The sequence below is a fragment of the Leguminivora glycinivorella genome, chromosome 9 (genome assembly GCF_023078275.1).
Source record: "Leguminivora glycinivorella isolate SPB_JAAS2020 chromosome 9, LegGlyc_1.1, whole genome shotgun sequence".
NCBI classification, from domain to species: Eukaryota; Metazoa; Arthropoda; class Insecta; order Lepidoptera; family Tortricidae; genus Leguminivora; species Leguminivora glycinivorella.
The window spans coordinates 4,568,755-4,579,008 of NC_062979.1; the positions used below are offsets into that span (position 1 = coordinate 4,568,755).

Genomic DNA, 10,254 nt, shown 5'->3' on the forward strand with positions numbered 1-10,254 from the left:
ATGAGTGGATCGTTCCAGTAGGTAAGATAGACAAACTTACAGGACAAATTTACTAATGTCCATGGGCGGCGAGGATTGCATCCCATCAGGTGGCACGTCTGCTCGTTTGCTGCCTATATTAAAAAAAATAAGGACTATGATCCATTAGGGATTGAGGTCACATTCAATTTAGCCCACCGATTTAATGCGGCACCGTAAGTGCTTTTTCACATAATCCGATCAGATATCGGATGTCGGACCGATGTCCCATACATTACAGGCGCCATCTTGGATTTTTGCCATTGAAATCGGATCGGATAATGTGGAAACGGACTAAGGCGCCGCTGAGTCGTAACAAAATAGACTAATTCGGCAAACCTACCGTCAGCAAGTAAAATTAAAATTATTCGTTGGTCACCATGGCCAACTCTCGTTAACCTATTATCATATAATAATAAATAATTCTAAAATAAAATTGGATACCGTTTTATTAAATAAAATTGGATACCGTTTTATTAGGCAGGCGTCCGGTTTTTTATCCATAGCCCAGTATTTAGTCCATCACTTTCATCAAAATAGACCAGTTCATTTTAGATTCCATTAACTCTCAAATAGTCCTTACACCCTGGCGGGTGTTGCCTCTGCGTGTGTCCCATGATACGGGCAAGGGCAACATCCGCTCGGTGTACCCCTTACATTTCATTAAAGTGTCGAAAGGGCCTCTACGCGTTGGCTTCGGCCCCGCGCACGCCTCCCAAAGGTCCGGAATACCATTGTTCCGTGATGGGAAAGACATACAATAATTCTAACAATTATTGACCGAATCCGCAACTCCACGCTGCGCTCAAAAACACGCATTACAGATGTTGGGGTTAAGACCGCCAAACTGAAATGGGACTGGGCAGGCCATGTCTGCCGTATGCACCCACAGAGGTGGGCTAAAATAGCCACCGTATGGGTGCCGCAAGACGGGCGGGGATCTGGCAGGCCCAGGCGGAGATGGCGGGACGACCTGGACGTGTATCTCAGCGACTGGCCGGAGATCGCTCATAACCAGGAAGAGTGGAAATCGAAGGGGGAGGCCTTTGCCCAGCAGTGGGACACGGTATAGGCTTTAAATAAAATAAAAATAAACAACTATTAATTTGTGTCTGGTTATGAAATGCGATTTGTGAATGTACAAAGCGTTTTGATAAAATAACTTACCTACCTATTGTTTTGTAAAATGGAATAATATATTGTCATAGAAAAGAACATATTTTGTTAATGACAAGTATGAGCTTTCATCACTAAAGATAAATGTGAACAATTGAAATCACACTTTTGAAATACAACACTGAAAATATAATTCTAGCATTATTTTGTATCAGTGACGAAATTGCGCTGGAATTAATACTGCATCAAATAATTCTCCTTGCGTTATCCCAGCATTTGCCACGGCTCATGGGAGCCTGGGGTCCGCTTTTCAACTAATCCCAACATTTGGCGTACGCACTAGTTTTACGAACGCGATTGCCATCTGACCTTCCAACCCGAAGGGTAACTAGGCCATATTGGAATTAGTCCGGTTTCCTCACGATGTTTTCCTTCACCGAAAAGCGACTGGCAAAATATCAAATGACATTTCGCACATAAGTTTCGAAAAACTCATTGGTACGAGCCGGGGTTCGAACCCACGACCAGCGGATCGAAAGTCGCAAGCTCTTACCGCTAGGTCACCAGCGCTTCAAACATTATATCAAACACTACAAATTGATACTACAAATACTACAAATTGTTTTTGACTGCATTTTTAATAACATATAAAACCACAATCAAACTATCAACTAAGAACACCTAAAGATAATTATATTTGTCCAACTTATCAAAATGAAAAAAAAAACAGCATTTCTATTTTCAAAAACTCGCCTTTATAATACTTTCTCAGTATGCCCTCCCGTATGAATTTAGGTAAATTACAGGCCACCAAAACGCTAACCCTCTAATATCAAAAGCTAAACCCCCCATAACTCAAAAAACCCCACAATTCAAAGTCATTATAGGTAATCTAGTGATTCCGGGCCCATAACTCAACTGCACCGCGTAGATAATAGAATGGTAAACCGAGAATAGCCATAAGCCTGCATAATGTGGCCGGTTTTGCCACATGTGTATTATCATAATGCCGTATTAAGGTTACTTGCCGATTGCGACTGCAACAATTTACTACTGCAGCGTTGCAAAAGCGAAAAGTATGAATGTGCGTTCACAATTTCAGCGTTCAAGTTAGTATGTGTGCAGGTGCCGTAGCCGAATGGCATTTCTGCGACACGAAACGAAAACGAAACGCCGCGAAATGCAGTCTGGCTCTGTCGCGCTAATACGCAAGAGCGATAGAGATAGATATCTACGAGCGTTTCGTTTCGTCAGCGTTTCGTGAGCGTTTGTGCCATTCGGCTACGTACCCAGGTGTTTTTTTTTTCATCGCGATTAGAATGACTACTCGGAGCGAAGTCGGAGTCACAATGAATCGTTTACTACCCGTAGCGGCACTTAATGTCTCCGAGCCCTGTCGGCGTAGCCGAATGGCAATCGTCGACGCCAGACGCCGACAGAAATGCAGTCTGACTCTGTCGCGCCAATACACAAGATCGATAGAGATAGATAACTACGAAACAGATATTATTGTGAGGGTTTGTGCATTTGGCTACGTACGCTGTACTCATTATACATAAAATATTTCAACACAGAAATCAACTTAAGATGTGGAATCCTTTCTGTGGCAGCATAATAGCAGCTAAAACTATTAGATATGTCTGTATTTTTTTATTAATTATTATTTTCTTAATAATCGATGGAATTAGGAGTTACTTTGCGGAAATTCATCAAAATCGCGGATTATCGAAGTTTTCTCCAAGATTTTGATTTTTGTCACTATCGCGTTACTATGGAAATAGTCCAATTTGTTAGGTACTCAAGTTATAAAGAAGTTTAACAGTGATATTGCCTTTTTACATCTATGGCAAAGGCTACAACACAAACAGTCCCATAGTTGACAATGACAACATAATTATAAAGTGAGCTGGGGCCAATTTCTCAAAACTGAAAGTTACAAGTTACAAGCGGAAGTCTTTTTCCAACTTGTCATATTAGACATGTCTACCACTTGTAAATTGTAACTTGTAGCTTCGAGAAATGGGCCCCAAATTGAAAAGAGCCATGGCCCCCTGATCTTTCGAAAAACTTAAATGTCAAATGGGGTCAAAATTTTATTTTGTTGAATTTAAAAACACAGCAATGGTAGCAATTCTAATGTAATCATTTTATTTTCTGCTACGCTTTCCCAGCTGCAATCGGAATGAAACCTTAACATCTATTTAATGAGATTATATTTCCAAACAACTTCGTTTTGAAATAAATCAGTGAAACGGTCCGATTTTGCATTTAATTTATATTTTTTCCGCCGATTCAAATACTTATTTATATTAAAGTTTAAAAATAAAAAAAAACATTTTAATTTTAATTCGAAACTTCGGTTATTTTGTCTCGATGTTATAGTACGAGTACTATTGATAATATATACATATAGTATACAATTCGTTTGCTTCAAAATATATCGAGACTAAAATATGAATTGTGTCACAATATTGCGCTCTGTCAGAGTTATTTCGTTACCGGGGATAGAATTTCAATAATTTAATTTAAATCCTTTGTCTGAAATAAAATAAACAATGCAAGCTAAAAGCCCGAATATTTGGACCCATTGAAATTCCAAGCGGCACTGAGATTTTTCGTAAGTTGACTTAATTAATTTTTCTCTTCACCCGAGTGTAGTCGATGCCGCTTAATCTATACATTACGGATATCACAATAAGTCAATTTCGGCAAAATGTCGAATAGCTGCCTTTTACCTTAGGACGGCAGCGTTGAGAGAATGTCAATGGAAGCAGACATATTATGTAACTCCGTATAGACAGATAAAGTATAAGATAAAAACGTACTTCGGAACGATAGAGAAAAGGGTACGGTGGGCTAGATGGCGAAACACCTTTGGAAGACTCTCGGCTAGATGGCGGTCATAAAGATATTTGACATTTTAACACATATCAAGCTAAGAATATGGCCCAAATTGTCAAATCTGAGGTTCAAAAGTTTTAAGCCTGTTTCGAGAGATGACAGTCTATGCACTGTGACTACACATTTTTCTTTGGCAATAACTCTCTATAAACTCGTTTCTCTTTGATGTAAGTAATAAATAAATAAATATTATAGGACATTCTTACACAGATTGACTGAGGCCCACGGTAAGCTCAAGAAGGCTTGTGTTGTGGGTACTCAGACAGCGATATATATAATATACAAATACATATATATATATAGAAAACATCCATGACTCAGGAACAAATATCTGTGCTCATCACACAAATAAATGCCCTTACCGAAACTAGCTAGCTAGCTTAATGAAACTAGTTCTGAAATTGTTAAATTGCTAGGTACCCCATTGCTTTTAATGTTTTGGTAATTTTTTTATTGCCTTTTAGACGAATTCTAAACCAAAAGCCGGTTCGCATTTCAGTTCTTAACTCCTTTATTGAGATGACTCACCCTTAAATTAAAACCTGTTTCTTTAGTTATTCTTAAATTAAATCTGAGCCTCAATTATTGACCCTCCTGTCCTTCCATTGATATAATGAAGAAACACCACTAATGACACTATAACCCAACACAGTATAAATTTAGTTTATAACTTACGTAAGGTGAATACTGGCGTAAAAGGTTAGGAAACATAGCCAATTTACTCCGTTATAAAAGGCTCGAATAACTAAGTTATTGACAGATGGCATACTGTTTAATGTTAACCCTTTTAACGTCTGTTACAAAGTTTGTAACGTGTGTGATAACCCTTATGCCAACCAAGTATAACGTACGTACAGTAACAAAACATTTTTTTTCCACTTTTTATTTTACCACTTTGTCGGCGTGATTGATATACATATTGGTACCAAATTTCAGCTTTCTAGTGCTAACGGTCACTGAGATTATCCGCGGACGGACGGACGGACGGACAGACAGACATGGCGAAACTATAAGGGTTCCTAGTTGACTAAGGAACCCTAATAATAACTCTTGTTCTTACCAAATCGATTAATATTTTAATAGTCGACATCTGTGGTATCATTTCAAAATCAACTGTGGATAATGGTCGCATGTGAGATCGGATCGCAAGTTGGTTTTGAGCCAACCAAAACGTATTAATTGAAAAAAAATATGAATCTAAAATCAACTTTATCTTAGTACAATAGGGCTTATAGTTTTTTACATTAAGCAAAACGGTACATGATTCATGTGTCCTTTTTACCGTTGACAGCTTTTGGTACATGTGGATTTGGTCGCTAGACTTTTTGTCTATGGAAACGCTGTGCACGATGCGGTGGCGAGTAGCGGAACTAAACATGTCATTTACCGGCTATCAAAAAGAGGTTACACTGGTGATGGTCGATAAAGACTATTATTAAACGAATTTTAGCAGCAATGAAGCTTTATTGACAAGCGTTATTTTTGTGAAACCGACATCTACACGTCACATAATGCTAGCTCCACACATTATGAAATAAACGCCACAAATTATAGGAGGTATATACACGTCACCCAATCTCAAGTTGCTTCTAAACCACGCTTACGGATCAAGTCGTAAGTACATTCACACATTTTACAAAATACTTAAATTGAATTTTTTTCTCCTACAGAGCCGCCATTCATAGAGTCTGACCGGAAAGTGAAGAGTCGTGAAATGTATGGGGTCTAATACATTCCACGACTCACGACTCCTCACTTTCTGTACAGACACTAGTATACAAGGGGTTTGCATTGAAATTCAATGAGGAGGCACACTCGAAGCTTGTGACAGATGGCGCCACCTTATAAGTCCATTGCACAGACAAAGAATTTAATACGTGAGAGTGAGAAGAAGATATATTTTTCTCTCTCTCACACATATGAACGACAATGACATGCCCATTATTACACTTACGTACAGGCGCCGCCTAAAATGTCAGTGCCCGGCGGGATAACATGTCAGTGTGTCTCCTCATTCACATTGACAAAATAGCTTGAACATGTTAAATCCATTAAACTGCAATTGAAATTCCTATCTTTTTTGTGCCAATGTTTTCATTTCAATGACATACAAACACAACTATTAAATATGTGTTTGTATTGTTTATATTTATCAAGAATAAATGATTTGTATTATGATAATAATAATGATTTGTATAAGGCGGAAATTAGTTTTTTACCTCATGCACCCACACAAAAAGGGACTTTGTTTTTTTTCTACGAGGGAGCAAACTGACAATTTTCTGTTCGAGAACTTTGTTGTCAGTACAGAATATTAACGCAACGAGTTTGCATACCTTTAAATGTCTGTCACATAATTAATAATTTACATCTTGGGCGTTAACATTTCAATACCTACTATTATCGAAATCCCTCGCTACGCTTAAAATTCAATGTGATTGCCATGCCCACAATATTGCTGCCGATATACAAATACAGTTGTATTTTTATAGCACCCTAAAGAAAAGGATGCATATAGTTTTCTTTGTTCTTGTTTACTGACACACTTGTTTGACAAAGTATAGTACGCACTTACCTACAAAAATATTGACAAAAATGTGCAAACTCTTTGTTGCGTTAGTATTTTACACTGGCAAATTAATTCTACAACACATAATATTGTACCTATGGTAACACCACATTTGGAGATACTTTTGCATTCGATCGTAAATATAATAGAATATGCCCAATAAAACAACTGAACAAGCTTCGTTAAACTTTATTTGATGTCTTAAATGTTTGTGTCACAGAACACATTTGTACATTTATTTAGTCGCATACATCTGTATACTCCACAACTATTGTTACTATTGCTATTTACAACAGGGGAAGACAATTATATAACTCCGTATAGACAGATAGGAAGAAAACGGCCAAACTCAGAACTATAAAGAAAAAGGTACGGTGGCTTAGATGGCTTTACACCTTTGGGGGTGCTCGGCTAGATGGCGCCAATATTAGTATTTTACACTTTAACTCATACCATCATCGGCCTTCAAGTCTCTAACAGACTATCCAAGCAGTGTCAGGTAGGGCAACAACGTTTTTCGTGGCTGTGTAAGCCAATACGGGAGCGGCAAAAACGACCACAACTCTGGCAGGTGTAGTGTGCCCGTGGCGAAGAGGTATCGCGCTGATAACGCTTGGCTCGCTTACTTGCGAGTGACGCAAACCAAGCATTGTCGTGGATTGTACGTCCATCAAACACCAATTTGCGCCACCTGTCTCTATCTTCGGCAAGCTCTTCCCATTTGTAGACCGGGATGTTGAAGGCGTGCATGTCTCGCTTGGCGCAATCTTTATGTCGTAGCATTGGCCGGCCGACGCTTCTCTTGGCATCAGCTATGGCACCAAGCAAGACACGCCGCGGCAAACGAGAGGGTTGCATGCGATGCACATGCCCCAGCCAGCGTAAGCGTCTCTGCTTTAGCATCGCAAAGAGGCTGGGCAGCTGAGCAATCTCAAGCACCCTCTCGTTCGTTACTCTGTCCTTCCAGTGTATGCCCAAAATGTTCCGGATGCAGCGCATGTGGAAAGCGTTAAGACGACGTTCGTGCTTGGAATACGATGTCCAGGTCTCAGCCCCGTACAAGAGTATGCTCAGGATGCACGTCTGATAAACAACCATCTTGGTTTTCCTAGTAAGGTGTTTATTTTGCCATACTCTTGCACTCAGCTTCCCAAACATCGTCGCGGCTTTACCAATCCGAACATCGATTTCTGCATCCGGTGAGAGATTGTTAGTCACTGTCGACCCGAGATAGCAAAACTTGTCTACTGACTCAAGTGGGGCTCCATCCAACAGGATCGTGGGCCTTTCCGCACACCCTTGAGCCAGTACAACAGTTTTTCGGGGATTTATGGACATGGAGAACAGAGCACATGCACGAGAAAACTTGTCCATAATGGTCTGGCCCCGTAGCCGAATGGCATTTCTCCGACGCCAAACGAAAGCGATACGCCGCTGGCTCTGTCGCGCCAATACGCAAGCGCGATAGAGATAGATATCTACTAGCGCTTCGTTTCGTGAGCGTTTCGTGAGCGATTGTGCCATTCGGCTAGCCACCCTGGAGCTCAGGCTGCGATGTGGCGACGAAGGCTGCGTCATCGGCAAACAGCAAACTGTCAACGAACAGATCGTCTCGTTTTTGCTTAGACTTTAGTAGTGCCACATTGTAGAGTTTTCCGTCAGCCCTCGTATAAATATCGTTAACTCATATCAAGCTAAGAATATAGGTCAAATTTTCAAAACTGTGGTTCAAAAGTTTTAAGCCTGTGTCGAGAGATAGCAGTATAGGCACTGTGATTACACATTTTACTTTGACAGTAACTCTTCTTCAGCTAGTAGATATTCCGTGCCACGACCGCATTATTTACCGCATGTATGATTTGAAGAACCACTGCAATTATTACAAAGGGGGAACCTAAGGGCACAGTACAAGAAAGAGCTCTATCTACAGTATGGCCACACCCAGCAATAAACTCTGAACTAATGTAGATACTTACTACAATTTAAATACACGTGACTATCAAATTAAACAAATATCGTGACTATTATTTTGAAAAATCTTATCTCACACTGATACTTAATATTGAAACGCAGTGCCTCTACATGGACTTCATACATAGTTACTATATTCTTCTTTTCATTGACAGAAAAACAAAGTGATGCTCTCCAGCAATGTATTTAAATACAAAATGCAAATACTTTGGTTTTTTACCTATTTCAAATAAAAATACAAAATAGTTTTAGAAAAAGGTATTTGAAATACAAAATGCAAAATAGGTATCTTCAAAATACCTTTATTCAAATAAAATACTTTTTTGACATAAGGTAAAGCTTTTATTCTAAAGATGTGTTTAAAACACAGAATCACCAGAGAGCCCAGAAACCTGGCTCTATAGAATTAGCACGTTAAAAAGTGAAGCCAAAAATTGGCTGTCTCCTTGTCTTTTACCTAATATTATAAAAATCTAATGAAAGAGTTATTAGGGGAAGGTTGCTATCATTGGACCACTTCGCTGCTCTATATATATAGTCGGTGGCAAAGTTCCTTTTACCTTCGTGCCTCGATACCCTCGCAACGCTCAAGATTCCACTTTTTGAACCACTCGCTACGCTCGCGGTTCAATATTGAAATCTTTCCCTTGCTCAGGTATCAATATTGGCACGTCCAGTTAAACAACTACTTTGCCCCCTTGTAAAACAAATAACTATTATTTTTTCAAACTCGGTAAACGTAACAGTCAAGACGCTAGCTTTTTTGAGAAATTAATCGTATTTAATCTAAAGAACCTTCCCTTAAAGTTAACGGAATTCAAAAAAGTAAGTAAGTAAACACTTTATTGTACAAGAAAAGAATACAACACATATAATTTAAAATAGAAACAGGGTGTATAGTTTGCTAACTGGACACCACCCGACTAGTCGGGGCAGAGGTAGACCAAAAAAAACCGGCCAAGAGCGTGTCGGGCCACGCTCAGTGTAGGGTTCCGTAGTTTTCCGTATTTTTCTCAAAAACTACTGAACCTATCAAGTTCAAAACAATTTTCCTAGAAAGTCTTTATAAAGTTCTACTTTTGTGATTTTTTTCATATTTTTTGAACATATGGTTCAAAAGTTAGAGGGGGGGGGACGCACTTTTTTTTCCTTTAGGAGCGATTATTTCAGAAAATATTAATATTATCAAAAAACGATCTTAGTAAACCCTTATTCATTTTTAAATACCTATCCAACAATATATCACACGTTGGGGTTTGAATGAAAAAAAAAAATCAGCCGCCACTTTACATGTATGGAGGGTACCCTAATAAAACATTTTTTCCCATTTTTTATTTTTGCACTTTGTCGGCGTGATTGATATACATATTGGTACCAAATTTCAGCTTTCTAGTGCTAACGGTTGCTGAGATTATCCGCGGACGGACGGACGGACGGACGGACGGACAGACAGACATGGCGAAACTATAAGGGTTCCTAGTTGACTACGGAACCCTAAAAACGAGGCGAGATGACCTCGACGTATTTTGCTGCGGCTAGCCGAAGCAGGCGGCAAAACGTGATGGGTGGCGGAAGAAAAGAGAGGCCTTTGCAGTGGGTCACAAATATAGGCTAGGAAAAAAAATTGTTTGCTCTTGCCTGGGGGTTTTTATCTAGCACGAAGTCGAAACTCCAAAACC

At 39.3% G+C, this 10,254-nt stretch overlaps 1 protein-coding gene across 1 annotated transcript in view; it reads left to right on the forward strand.

The window, feature by feature from the left end:
- Window positions 1-10,254, forward strand: part of LOC125229812 — a 149,931-nt gene that overhangs the window by 70,830 nt on the left and 68,847 nt on the right. The gene's annotated exons all lie outside the window — the stretch shown is intronic.